This window comes from Cryptomeria japonica, chromosome 2 (genome assembly GCF_030272615.1).
Source record: "Cryptomeria japonica chromosome 2, Sugi_1.0, whole genome shotgun sequence".
NCBI lineage: Eukaryota > Viridiplantae > Streptophyta > Pinopsida > Cupressales > Cupressaceae > Cryptomeria > Cryptomeria japonica.
The window spans coordinates 535,693,399-535,707,331 of record NC_081406.1 but is presented as its reverse complement, the minus strand read 5'-3'; positions in this window follow the sequence as shown (position 1 = coordinate 535,707,331).

Sequence of the window (13,933 nt, the reverse complement as noted above, 5' to 3'; positions counted from 1 at the left end):
TAATTTCAATCAATTTTTAGTTATCATAAATTAATATATAAATTATCTTACATTTCAAAAGGAAATATAGTAATTGCATTTAACCTTATTCAAATTTATCTATCTGTTAATGCTCAATATTATATTCAATAGGTTATTTATGGAGACCATTTGATCCAATCTGGATGTGTCCTACTACTAGTCACATGGATCTTGAGTATCCTCTCACAAATAGATTAGTAGTTTCAACAAAGCTGAGGTGAACGTTGATACTAGAAATCATTTATCTCATCACTATATGCTAAAGGAATGGTGTGCTATAACAAGGTCTATGTGAGGGAGTTGATGGACTCTGGAGTTTCCACCTTAATACTATCCTTCATAATGGTAGGGATCTTGGAATGCTTAATGTTTGGCCTAGAAATAGGTCCCCATTCCTTTTCCTATGCATGATATTCCCCTTGTCTATCATTTTCACAACCCCCACCTTGTTGGACACAATGGATCCCTGAGAGGGGGGTAAATCAGTGATCTAAACACTTTTTCTTCAACAGGGATATACCAGTAATATATAAAACAAATAGAGTGCTAAATTGGTAGCACAAACAATAAAAATTAAGTGTGTGAAATGATTTTCTATAACATCAACATAACTCATACACAATAATGCATCACACAACACCAAATATACAAGGAAAACCTAATGTGGGAAAAACCTCGGTGAGAATAGTTGTTGCAGATCTTTTGCTCCAATCCAACCTCACAATGAAAGAATCTAATTATGAATTTTTAGGGCACCAACCCAAGGAGCATAAACTCCTTATTTATGAGCACAAACTAAAAGGAGCATCAGCCCCTACACTTTTTATAGGCTACAACCTAAAGGAGCTACAACCCCTGCACTAAGCATCAACTCAGTGAAAGCTATATGAAGATTTTGAATAAAAAATGAGATCTTTATTGCAAATGAAGTTTTGCAACCTTACAATATTTTTCTTTGTTAGTTTCAACCTTACTAGTTTGTGCTTTCTCCACACACTTTGCAACTCTTCTTTGTTGCTGATTCTAGCTTTTCTAAGTCCCCTCTCCCCCTAGCTGTACGATTCAACTCACACTTGATCACTCTTTATCAGGTACAACTTATGTCGGTTTGTCACCCCTTCGTTCTATGCTTACTCCACCATTTTTTCTCTCTATACTGGTTTACTTTGTTCCTTCTTTACTGATATAGTCTTCGCCTTTAACCACTTCAGATAATTTTCTCTTCATCTCTCAAACAATAATTTCACTCACTCATTCACACTTCAATAACACCAATCGCAGTCTCAAGTCATCATATTTAATCTTTATCTTTCTCACCAAAAATCAATTCAAACAAGGGTAGTTAGGATTTTCTTATCCCAACCAAACCTACATCCAATCTGATCTGATCCACCTTGGATCATGTACCTACATTGGAAGAATAAGCCATCACGCATTTTTTTATCTATCCACAATATGTTTGCCAAAAATAGCAAGCTCGACCATGATTTCCGGCCTTGAAGCCGACTCATTTATGACCCAGTTGTTTCCTTCTTGAGGTCCTCTTGCAATTTGATTTCCTTGCTTCAATCCTGGCACCAACAACTCCCTAATCTTTCTTTGTCATTCATTATTTATCGAGCCGCAAATATCTGTACTCAATTCCTGATTTTTCCAATCACATTTAATGTCAACATGTCATACCTGCCATACATTAATAATGCACACACCAACCTCTGCCATATTGCCACTTGGCACCTATGCTTTGCACATATCGACATCCAACTCAGCATTCAACTTACCAACTTGGGTCAATTCATAGTTGATCATCTGACAAACCCTCTTACCGGTACAAAAATTTCTACTGGTATATTTAACACACTGTGTTCCTTTACTCATACTAACCGCCCAGCACACCGACAACTCACCTTATCCCTTGGTATTCTTCTTTAACATTGACCTCTGGTATATGTAATCATTTTAACATTCTGCCTCTTCATCATAAGTAGGAAGACAATCTTCCTATAAGTTTATGCTCTACCGGTTATCACTCAACATGCTAACACACACATGCATCTCACCTCATACCAGTGAAGTCACTGACTATCCCAATACCTGCTTGTCTTCCATGCCTTCATACTGGTTGACAATCCTTCATGGTAATCTTCCTTAAGCTTGTTGATATTCTACACTCTTATGAGAATAGTTGGTGTTTTCATTGATGGCAACCATCTGGCAACCATCTAGCACTCATCTGGTAAAGCCACCGATAGACACTTCACTAGCAGCGACAACAATGCATACCGGCACCCCAGCCGACAAGGAATAAACTTTTGTTTATTGTATTTAAATGTATTTATCTTTTGTAAAGCTAATATGGCATATTGTAAAAGACTCATATATATGTATGAGATCTTATAGGTTATTTGGAGTAGCAAGGTAATATGCATGGAGAGAATATATGGATGATATTTTTTATAAGGAGATATAGTTGACAACGAAGGTTTTGGTTATAGAATGAGCTTAAACCGGTACTGAACCTAGCATAGTTGATGCTGATTTGAAGCAGTACATTGTATTGGATTTCATAATCCACTTTTGTAGTCAGTGTGACTCTTATTGAGTAGTGAGCTCTAGGCAGTTGGCCTTGGTGCATGTGCAGACCCCTCATTGTAAGTAATATTTATTCATTGGCCAGTGAATAAATATTGTGGGTCACAAATCCCACTAAGATTTTTCCCACATCGGGTTTCCTCATCAAACATCTTGTGTTATGGTGTGTTTTCTATGTTGTCTTTATTGTTCCTATTTACTGCATTAATTCTTCTTTACCGACAAATGTGTTAAGTTTTCACTTAACCAGTGAGCATTTAGTACAGTTGTTGAGAGAAATTTCATTATAAATCATCGGTTTTCCCTCATTTTTTATTCACCAAGCATTCAATTAGCAGAGAGGGCGAAATATGAGCTAAGGCATTCAAGGTGAAGGTGTGAAGTGATATCTTTCAAGCATTTAGACATTATCAGGCAGCTAAAGGTATTTTTCAAATGGATTCTTATTCTACTCCCAAATTTTTTGCGAACCCTACTATTGTGGAAAACATAAAACACCCTAGGCCCGTGTTTAAAATTATTCCCGATTTAGATAAGCAAGATGATTCCATAAGAGCATTTTCAAAGATTCCTAAAGGTGTAGCTTATGTTGAAGACCCTAGGATATATATTCATTGCAACATTGAAGAATTAGGTTATGAGGAATTGCTGAAAATGTTTAAAATCATAATTTGTGATGAAACTGGCACTGTTAAACCCGAGCACAAGATTGTGGAGACTTTAGGTTTTGTTGAGATACTGAATATCCCTGAATTTTCAAAAGATGTAGTGAGATTTGTCCTAATTAGGGCACATGAATAATTTCTATGGTTAGACTTTGTCTACAAGTTTACCCGACAAGCAATTAGGGCAATAACAGGTTTACCCTCAATGAGCAATAGACCAGACAAAATAAAGAAAGTTCCTAACAACAAAGTAATGACCCTAACTGGAGCAACATCAGACAGTAGATCACTAAGAGTGAATGACATCAAGGACATCAATGTGAGATTCATAAGTATGGTTTTAGGTTACAAGACTACTCATGCAAATAGACTTAATTCAATTTCTAGTCTTTGCATTAATAGTTCTTACGAAATGGTCAACAAAAATACAATGATTGATGTGTGTGAATGGCTGAAAGATGAACTTATAGATAATTTGAAAAAGATTAAAGGAGATAAGAAAGGGACATTTTGCTTTGGTAATCTCTTAGTATGCTTAATGTTGTATTTCACAAAGGAAATCCCCAGTATAGGACATAAAGACTTTGGATATGACATACTGGTAGGAAAACAATTACAGGAATCTTTTACCAGCATGGGAATTGCAAAAGATAGCAACATAACTGAATATTTCAAAGCTTTTCAAGCCAAAATGAAAACTAGAGAAAGACTACCACAGAGTGTAGTGGACAAATATGACAAAGAAATTTGTTTTGTAATCAAGAAGGATGAGACATGGATAGAATTTGTACTTCCTAGGACTGTATGGGTAACTAAAATGAGCTATGAGGTAGATCTCAACATTATTGAGACATATGCAAAAGCTTTGTTAGATGCACCAAGAGAACCAATAGAAGAAGTTTTTGGTAGTGCTGAAACAATTGAAAGTAATGTGAAAACAATGAAGCAAAGGAAGAAAAGAGAGAAATATATAAGAGATGCATCAAAGCAAGTAAAGGAAATCAAAGAAAATGTTATGAACATTACTGGTATAACGGCTAGTGAACTAGAAGGATTGCAACTAGAGGCACACATTTCACTGGTTGGCACATCTTCTAATAGTGAGATACCGGTTGAATTCAAAAGAGTTGAAAGGAAGAGAAAAACTTCACCAGTACCCTCTCCTCCACCCAAGAGAACAAGGACCTTAAGGAAGAAACAACAGATAGTAAGGCAACTGGCTAAGAAACTAACTCCCAAGAAGAAACAAAAACCTGTCATACCTTTATTGGATAATTTGTTGAATGAAATAACTGATAATGGCAACTTGGCTAATGTGATCAAATTGTATAACACATTCAAGAATTTAGAAAAGGAAAGCACTAAAAACAATATAATTTTACATCTAGATATATACAAGAAAGTTTTAATTGAAGTAGTGGCTGACTTGCCTAATGGAGTATATAGAAGATTAGATGTAAAGAGGATTGTAGTGATAGAATTGGACAAGAAACTTAAAGTTGAAAAACTTCTAGTTGTACATCCGGTTAACTCAAAAGAGGAGATGGATAACCTGATTTATGAGGCTAACAGATCCATTTTTGCTAGTGGTCGCCGACAAGTAAGTTTGATGGCAAGTAGAGTAAATGAGATTGCAGAGGAGACTACTGATAAATGGGATATCTCTTTTGTGGAAAAAGAAAAACAAGAGGAATTAAAAAGACCAGAGAAAACATTCAAGGTTTATCAGAAGGATAAGGATAAAGAAAACATTCAAGGTTTATCAGAAGGAAAGGTAAACTTGGTGGAATACCGAGCATTAAGATAACTGATAAATTTTCACCACCTTTGGATACTGCACTGATACATACTGTTATCCACTGGTTACTAAAAGTTAAGGTATCATACATGATAACACTAATCCTAAAACTAAAATACTATTCACCATGAATGTGGATACTTAGGAAGTGAATATTGTTGTGGATAAGGATGGTACATAGACTAAGGATGATAATAGTGGAACATTGCTAATAAACCAGTAGAGACTGTTGAGGTTGAGATCCCAACAGAGAAATCATTACAAATAGAGAAACCATTGGATACTGGGAAGAATACTGAAAGTATAGATGCTGGCACAGAAAAACCTACTGAGACAGAGACACTGACAATTGATAACATAGAGAATCCGATAGAAGCAGAGGTACATATTGAGGTAGTGAAACCGGTAATCACTAAGATAACTAAGTAATTAGACAAACCATTGCTAGTTGAAATGCAAACTCAGACTTATCCACCGGAGGATAACACAGGCAAAATGGTTACAAGTGTTGGAAGCACAGAGGTAATTAAGGTAGTTGGTCAGACATCCGGTACTTCATTAAGTGAATTCAAACCTACCAATGTAACAGAGGTACTCCTGGACTCAATCAAGAAGATAATTGACTGCAATGCATTGGCTTACAAGGCAATTGATTACACCATACCAATTCTTAAATTGATTGCACCTAAATGTAACATAGATCATGTAAAGGATTCTTTAGGTAAATTGGACACATTGTCCAAATTTATTACTGACAATGTAATAACGGTTGATAAGGTGAATGAGGACACCTTCAAAAAAAAAAGTTGAAAAGGAGAAGGATAAATTCTTTGAAGATATAATAAAGAAGTGCACAAAACACATGAATACACTTTTACCGGCATTGAACACTACAATTTTAGAATATAAAGAGCTGTACAGAGAAACATGCAAACCGCATCTTTTGACAAAAGGACATAGAAAAGGAAATAAACAAAGTAGAGAAAGAAATAGATGATATAGCTGATAACATAATTGGTTCATCTGAACTTATATCAATTATTGAAAAGGAAATAGCAAGTTTTGAGGAGAAATTGGAGAAATTTGAGAAAGAGAAGGCAAGGATTAAGGCTAATGCCAAAGAACTTAAGTATAAACTTGGTCCTAAGTTGGACAATCTAATCTCTCTAAGAAATGAAATCTCCAAGGCATTAATTCAAGGAGAAAGATCACCGGAAGAGCACATGCATCATCTCACTAGCATGATCCAATAGACTGAGGCAACCTTAAATGATAGCAACGGGTTCATGCAGAGTTTGAATTTGGTTTTGGTAAATATATTCCAGATTGTAACCAACCGGTTACAAACTTTAAGGTGAAATTTTTGCACTCGTTTGACAAATTTTGACAACCTTTGTCATTGATGTCAAAGGGGGAGTAGTGGACATAGAAAAATGATTATTCAGAGGAGATCATCTGTTCATAGGGAGTAGTGGACATAGAAAAATGATTATTCAGAGGAGATCATCTACTCAGGGGGAGCACATGTTGGCATATAGACACTCCAATGAGACATTGTATGTGATTGAAGGTTTTGTCATTGATGGCAACCTTGCAATCCTGTGGCACCGACAAGACATCATACTGGCAAAGTATAACACAGGCAAGATAGTGCATCGGCATCAGAAGATCACTCAGGACACCGACACCAACACAAAAGAAAACATTGATACTGGCACAAAGGCCGACAAGATTTTTGTTATGTAATATTTTGTTTATTATTGTAAGCCTTGGAAAATTGTAAAATGACTCTTGTATATAAAGGAGATCATTGTAGACATTTGAAGAAGTGATGTAGTGAGGATAAAATAAAATTATTAGGCAGACCTAATGTGCGAATTATAGGTCAAGGGTATATGTAAATAACAGAGCAAGAACCGGTACTGAATCTAGCATTGAAGATGCTATTGTAAAGCAGTACAAGATATTGGATTTGTATAATCCTTATTGTAAGTCAATGTGACTTCCCATTGAGCAGTGAGCTCTAGGCAGTTCGCCTTCTTGCATGTGCAGGCCCCTATTGTAGGTAATATTCTCTTATTGGCCAGTGAGTGAATATTGTGGGTCACAAATCCCACCGAGGTTTTTCCCACACCGGGTTTCCTTGTTAAACATCTTGTTTTATGGTGTACTTTTCATGTGGATATTCGTGATTCTATTTATCTCATTATTTCTTGCATACCGATACGCTGTTATATTATGTTCTGCATGTTTTAAGTTAAGAAATTCTAACTACCAGTTAGATACTGATTCACTCCCCCCTCTCAGTATCTGTGGGATCCCTAACAATTGTTATCAAAGCCTGATCCTCTATTTTCAGAAGCCTAACAACTTGATGAAGATCTTGACACCGGTAAAGATGGAAAATCTGATGAAGCAACTTGAAGGAGCTCTTATAGACTATGATGCAGAGAAATTAAAAAATATCAAATTAGAAGATGATTTAAGAGTAGCTCAGGATATCATTCAGGCACTTCAACAAAATTTTACTGTTGCAAGAAATAAGAGAAGAGAACTCTGTGAAAAAATGCAAAATGAGAATGATGAAAAGGAATCACTTAAAGATATGATAAGCAAGTTGAAACAAGAGATCATAACAACAAAAAATGAAATGCAGGATATGACTATGAGATTTTGCAAAGAGATTGAGGATAGGAAGAAGAATGAAGAAGAATTAACCAGAAGACTAAGTGATGCAGCAAATAAGAACACAAGACTTAGCTATGAAAATGACATGTTGAAGACAGATCTGATGCATACTCAAAATGACTCAAATGAACTAATGAGACAAAAAGAAATCTTGGAAAGAGAACTGGAAACTGCAAATCAACACAAAGAAAAATTCAAGAAAAGCTCAGAGGAACTTGGTACCTTGCTGAAGAATCAAAAACCTAAAGGTGACACTTCTGGAATTGGCTTTGAAGTTGGTGAAAGCTTCGGTATTGCAGATACTCAGGATCACAACAAATCGGTAAGACAACCTAATGCTTATAAATTCAATGGAAAATGCTTTAACTATAATAAGTATGGTCATAGAGAAAATGAATGTAGATCTAGGAATTATCAGAATATCAATACACCCACTAGTCAATTTTCAAAATGCAAAAAAGTTGATCATAACTTTGAAAACTGCAGAATGAATGTGAGATGTTATGTTTGTGGAAGATTTGGACATTTATCAAATCAATGCAGAACACAAACCGGCATAGGTTATGGGAAAGCTATTCAGAAGAATAATGTAACTTGTTATTCATGTAACAAGATTGGTCATATTGCTAAATTTTGTAGAAGTAAAGGAACACTGGTAGACAACAAAAGTGCTAGCTTGAAAGGTAAGGAAAAAGTTGAAGAGGTTAAGCAAGAATTCTCAAAGCAATGGATTAGAAAAGTTGATCTAAATATTGGGAATACTTCTCCACCGGTAGAACCAACCAATGCTTCATCAGTAGGATAGAGTAGTGCTCCGCCGGCAGGAAGTTCTTCATCTAATTGAAGAAAATTTCCTTGAGAGTTTGGCAATCAAATGACACAAGTGCTAATTATTCCCTCGGTTAGAGATAAGAAGTTGAAAATCACTTATTATTGGTAGACAATGTTAAGTGAGTACTTAACCAACATGCAATTAATGTGGTAGATGGCAAAAAGACATTATAAAAATAAGGTTTTGGCTCCATTTCATTTCACCATGATTTCAAATTTTCAGAGAGCGCGAAGATTCCGACCTAAGGCATTCTGAGCAAGAAGCAAGCACACTCCAAGAAATCATCCACCCAAGGCAGAAAAAGGTATTTAATCATGGCATCCACCTTTGCAATTGAATACATAGCAAACCCTATTGTTGTTGAAGTAATCAAAAGGCCTAGGCCCATATTTCAGTTAGTCCCCGAGATAGCAAAGAAGGATGATACCTTAGGTGCTTTTTCTCAAATCCCTAAAGGTGTTGTATATGCTGAAGACCCTAGAATGTACATCCACTGCAACATTGAAGAGTTAGGAGATGAGGAAATCAAAACCATGTATAAAACCATAATATGTGATGATACCGGTTATGTTAAAGATGAACACAAGGTTATTGAAACCCTAGGATTCATAGAAATCCTTAGCATTCCTGAATTTCCTAAGGATGTGATTAGGATAGTTTTAAGCAGAGTTCATGGAGAATTTTTCTGGTTAGATGCAATCCATAAGATCACCAAGGAAGATGTGAAAGCTGTCACAGGGTTACTGACCACCGGTAAGAGACCAGATAAAAACAAGAAGTTTTCCAATGACCTAGTTATAGACCTAACTGGTGCAACATTTGACAAGAGGTCTCTAAGGGTTAATGATGTAAAAGATATCAATGTGAGATTCATAAGTATGATATTAGGTTACAAGGCCACTCATGCTAATAGACTTAACTCAATTTCAAGTTTATGCATTAAGAGTGCTTATGATATGGTAACAGACAATGCAAAAATTGACATCTGTGAATGGTTAAAGGATGAACTGATCGACAACCTTGGAAAAATCAAAAAGGACAAGAAAGGAACTTTCAGATTTGGAAATTTGTTAGTATGCCTAATGCTACACATAACAAAATAGGTTCTTAGTATAGGTTATAAAGAACTTGGATATGACATACCGGTTGGAAAACAATTGATTGAACTATTCAATACCATGGGTGAGAATAAGGAGAGCAATATTCATGACTTTTTCCAAGCATTGAAGACCAAAATGAAGCAAAGAATAAGGTTAACCTAGAAAATAGTAGACAAATACAAAGATGATCTATGCTTTGTTATTAAGAAAGATGAAATCTGGATGGAAGCGGTCATCCCAAGGACAATTTGGGTAACCGAGATGGGCTATGAGACAGATGATCACATAGTTGAAACTTATGCTAAAGCACTTCTAGAAGCCCCCAATGAACCTAAGGAAGAAGTATTTGGTAGTGCTGAGACCATAGAAAGCCAAATACAATCAAAGAAAAGAGTAAAAAAGGTTGAGGTATATGTGAGGAAAGGATCCAGGCAAGCAAAGGCCATTAAGGAAGATGTACTAAAGAAAACCGGCATAACAGAAGATGAGTTGGCAGCTCTACAACCTGAAACTCACCTATCACTAGTAGGTACTTCTTCGGAAGGTGACATGCCAACAACTTTTAAAAGAGTTATTAGAAAAAGAGATCCCTCACTGGCAACCACTCCTTCACCTAGAAGGATAAGGTAAAAGCAACAAGCAGTGATATCTCCGGTTAGAAAGGCCACACCCAAGAAAAAGCTGACACCAAAGAAAAAGAAAAGAACAAATAGTGACTTGGCACCTCTTGATATATTGTTAAATGAAATCACAAAGGAAGGAAAACTGAAAAACATAGAGAAAATCTATGACACTCTATCTGCTGATGAGAAAGAACAAGTTGAGAACAGTGTTATAATGCATATGGATATGTATAAGAAATTTTTTATGGAAGTAGCAAATGAAATTCTTGATGATTTGTTCAAAAGGTTAGAAGCTAGAAGGCAAGCAGTGATTGAATTAGATAAGAAAATAAAAATAGAGAAACTACTTGCTGTATATCCGGTAAACTCTCCAAAGGAAATTGATGATTTGATTGCTCAGGCAAACCGGTCAGTATTCTCTACTGCACACCGACACATTTCACTAATGGCAGGAAGAGTTACTAAAGTAACAGAGGAAACAGAAGATGGTTGGGATATATTCCTTGTTGACAAAGAGAAACAAGAAGAATACAGGAATCCTAAACCTATAAAGGTATATCAGAAGGACAAAGACAAGGGGAAAGGCAAAATTGGTGCACCACCAAGCATAAAAGTTAAAGAGAACCTACCCCCACTGGTGAAAATTACAACTACTGAAGACCAACCGACAGTAGAAAGTATGGATGTAGAGGATAAAAATCCTAATTTTGAAGTTCTATATACTATAAATGTTGATACCCAAAAGATCAACATAATAGTAGATAAAGATACAACTGACAAGTCAAATATGGCTAATGAGCCTCCGGTAGCAGGGGAAATAGAGAAACTGACACAAGATATAGAGAAAAAGGTAGAATCTGAGGCATAGACTGAAACAACACAACATTCAGAGAAACCAACAAAGCTAAAGGCTCTGGAACAATAGGTACATAAGGAAACAGTGCCACCGATAACTAGTGAAGTAGGAAAACCAGTGCTAAAAGAAATGCAGACACAAACTGACCTATCAAAGGTCAATAAAAGCATGGTTACTTCCACCGGCACTCAGATTGTTGGATCATCATCAACATTCAAGTCAACAAATGTGACTGAGGTATTACTTGATTCTATTAAGAAAATAACTGACTGCAGTTCATAGGCTTATAAGGCAATTGATGATTCTATACCAATTTTGAAGGCAATAGCTCCAAACTGTAATATAGATAATAAATATTCTTTAGGACAATTGGATACATTGTGTAAATATATTTCTAAAAACATTGAGAAAATAAAGGAAGAATCAGTAAAGGCTAAGGTAGAAAAAGAAAAACAAAAATTCTTTGATGAGGAAATAAAGAAGTGTAACAGAGATTTTGACACACTTCTACCAGAACTATGTAGTTTGTTGAAAGAATACAAAAATCTGTATAAAGATACATGTAAAACAAACTTTTTGACTGTAGATATTGACAAGAAAATAAGACACATGATGAGATAAATAAGCTTGCAGACAATTTTGTAAACTCACTTGATTCATTATCAGTTTTTGAAGAGAAGATAGCAAATTTTGAGGAAGAATTGCTCAAACTGGAAAGAGAGAAAGAAAGAATAATAAATAAGGCAAAACACTTGAGATCTAAACTAAGTCCAAGATTGGACTATTTAGCATCTCTGTGGAAGGAAATCTCAGAGGCATTAACACAAGGCAGCAAAACATCGATAGAGCATTTGCAGCATCTCACCGGTACAGTAAAAAGGATTGAGACAGCAATAAAGGACAGTAAGAAGTTTATGGATAGTCTAAACTTAATTTTGGGAGATCTTTTTCAGATAATAACTACCCAGCTACAGGGTTGAGGATATGGATAGATGAAACTACAAACTCTATTGACATCTTGACAACCTTTGTCATTGATGCCAAAGGGGGAGTAGTGGGATGAGAAAGTTCAAAATACAAGAATCATATGCTCAGGGAGAGCTCTCACATTTTTGGTAACATTTTTGGATTACACATTTTTGGATACTTTTGAAATTTCTCATGAGTGTTGCCATCAATGCCAAAGGGGGAGATTGTTGGCATATGGACACTCCAATGAGACATTGTATGTGATTGAAGGTTTTGTCATTGATGGCAACCTTGCAATCCTATGGCACCAGCAAGACATCATATCGATAAAGTATAACACAAGCAAGATAGTGCACCGGCATCAGAAGATCACTCAGGACACTGACACTAGCACAAAAGAAAACATGGATACCGGCACAGAGGCTGACAGGATTTTTGTTATGTAATATTTTGTTTATTATTGTAAGCCGACTTGGCAAATTGTAAAATGACTCTTGTATATAAAGGAGATCATTGTAGACATTTGAAGAAGTGATGTAGTGAGGATTAAAGAAAATTATTAGGCAGACCTAATGTGTGAATTATAGGTCAAGGGTATATGTAAAGAACAAAGAAAGAATAGGTACTGAATCAGGCATTGAAGATGCTATTGTAAAGCAGTACAAGATATTGGATTTGTATAATCCTTATTGTAAGTCAATATGACTTCCCATTGAGAAGTGAGCTCTAGGCAGTTGGCCTTCCTACATGTACAGGCCCCTATTGTAAGTAATATTCTCTTATTGGCCAATGAGTGAATATTGTGGGTCACAAATCCCACTGAGGTTTTTCCCACACCAGGTTTCCTCGTTAAACATCTTGTGTTATGGTGTACTTTTCATGTGGATATTCTTGATTCTGTTTATTGCATTATTTCTTGCATACTGGTACACTATTATATTATGTTCTGCATGTTTTAAGTTAAGAAATTATAACTACCGGTTAGATACTAATTCACCCCCCCTCTCAGTATCTATGGGATCCCTAATAGCACATCATTTTGGTAACTTTTTGGACTTCACTTTTTGGAAACAGTTTTTGGATTTTTCTCATGAGTGTTGCCATCAATGCCAAAGGGGGAGATTGTTGGCATTATACACTCTTATGAGAATAGTTGGTGTTGTCATTGATGACAACCATTTGGAAACCTTCTAGCACTCATTTGGTAAAACCACTGGTAGGTTCCGACACTGGGATAGACATCTACATACATCTACATACACTTCACCGGTAGCGGCACAATGCATACCGACACCCCAGCCAACAGGGAATAAACTTTTGTTTATTGTATTTAAATGTAATTATCTTTTGTAAAGCCGACATGGCATATTGTAAAAGACTCATATAAATGTATGAGATCTTATAGGTCATTTGGAGTAGCAAGGTAATATGCATGGAGAGAATATATGGATGATATTTTGTATAAGGAGATATAGTTGACAACGAAGGTTTTCATTATAGAATGAGCTTAAACTGGTACTGAACCTGGCATAGTTGATGCTGATTTGAAGCAGTACATTGTATTGGATTTCATAATCCACTTTTGTAATTAGTGTCTCTTATTGAGCAATGAGCTCTAGGCAGTTGGCCTTGGTGCATGTGCAGGCCCCTAATTGTATGTAATATTTATTCATTGGCCAGTGAGTAAATATTGTGGGTCACAAATCCCACTGAGGTTTTTCCTACATCGGGTTTCCTGATTAAACATCTTGTGTTATAGTTTGTTTTCTATGTTGTCTTTATTGTTCTT